We start from the raw sequence: 1,659 nt of genomic DNA on the forward strand, positions 1-1,659 counted from the left end.
GGGCCCTTTTCCCCATTCCTGGGGCAAGGGAGGCCAAGGACCTGGGCACAACCGGGAAAACACCAGATGGAAGAACTGGAAGCTCTTTGGGATGCTACCGCAGCTCTGCTCCGGTCCCAGTGCCCTTCCATCTTTGGCCAGCATGGCAGAGAGCTGAGCCCCTGCGCCCTGCCTGGTTAAAGGAGGAAACCTAGATGATGGGTCAATAGGTGCAGTAAACTACCGTGGTACACGTATAGCGGTATAACAAACCTGCACGTTCTGCACATGTATTCCAGAACTTAAAGTAAATAAAAATAAAAATAAAAATAAAAATGTTCCCTGGCACTTCTGACCTGTAGCACACATGGGCTGCGCAGGAGGCACAGGTACCTCAGGAAGCCCTTGGTGTGCACAAGAACAGGTCCCTGAAGTTACAAAGGACCCATGGGTTGGGCCCATGGATATGGGTGGGACATTGACAGATAACAAGATATAAATTAATTACAACAATTAATAACCAGAAACTTCCCTTGTTGCGTTTGAATAGTTAATTTCGTAAATAGATTTCTGCTTCAGTGAAATTGTATCATAAAATAAATTAGTTTTCATCCTTTAAATTCTCAATTTAAGGAATGCTTGTAATATTACAAAAAAGAAAACACCTAAAATGATATCCATTTCTAAGAACATGCCAGAATTGATAAAAGATTCATATATTTTAAAAAATGCTGCTTCTCCGAGAAAATACCAAATGGCGGATGACGCAGACGCAGTGGGGGCGGAGGAGGGGCTCCGGGGCCCCGGGGTGGGGAACCACTGTGGCTTCTGTGGAGCTTTCAGCAGTGCCATCTGGGGTCCGGCCCGCAGCCGCGGAAGGGGCCAGGCCTGGGCAGAGGCCACAGAGCTCATGGAGGCAAGGCCGAGGATAAGGAGTGGATGCCTGTCACCAAGCTGGGCCGCCTGGTCAAAGACATGAAGATAAGTCCCTGGAGGAGATATATCTCTTCTCCCTGCCCATCAAGGAGACTGGGTTCATTGACTTTTTTTCCTGGGGTGCCTCTCTCAAGGAAGAGGTTTTGAACAGTATACCAGTCCAGAAGCAGACCCGCGCCGGCCAGCGCACCAGGTTCAAGGCATTTGCTGTCATCGCGTACTATAATGGCCACACCGGTCTGGCTGTTAAGTGCTCCAAGGAGGTGGCCACTGCCATCTGCGGGACCATCATCCTGGCCAAGCTCTCTATCGTTCCCGTGCACAGAAGCTACTGGGGGAACAAGATCAGCAAGCCCCACATTGTCCCTTGCAAGGTGACAGGCCACTGCGGCCCTGTACTGGTGTGCCTCATCCCTGTGCCCAGGGGCACTGGCATCTCTCGGCCCCTGTGCCCAAGAAGCTGCTTATGATGGCTGGTATCATGACTGCTACACCTCAGCCAGAGGTTGCACTGCCACCCTAGGTAACTTCACCAAGGCCACCTTTGGTGCTGTCTCTAAGACCTACAGCAACCGGATCCCCAACATCTGGAAGGGGACAGTATTCACCAAGTCTCCCTATCAGGAATTCACTGACCTCCTCAAGACCCACGTCAGTCTCCGTGCAGAGGACCCAGGCTTTTTCGGTGGCTATAACATAGGGTTTTTATACAAGAAAAATAAGGTGAATTCAGCCTGAAAAAAA

The 1,659-nt window shown here is 50.3% G+C and overlaps 1 pseudogene; it reads left to right on the plus strand.

Annotated features, from left to right (window-relative positions):
- The first annotated feature begins 733 nt into the window (after positions 1 to 733).
- Positions 734 to 1,385, plus strand: LOC101028974 (small ribosomal subunit protein uS5 pseudogene; annotated as a pseudogene).
- The last annotated feature ends 274 nt before the right edge of the window (positions 1,386 to 1,659 follow it).

This window comes from Saimiri boliviensis, chromosome 1 (assembly GCF_048565385.1).
Source record: "Saimiri boliviensis isolate mSaiBol1 chromosome 1, mSaiBol1.pri, whole genome shotgun sequence".
NCBI classification, from domain to species: Eukaryota; Metazoa; Chordata; class Mammalia; order Primates; family Cebidae; genus Saimiri; species Saimiri boliviensis.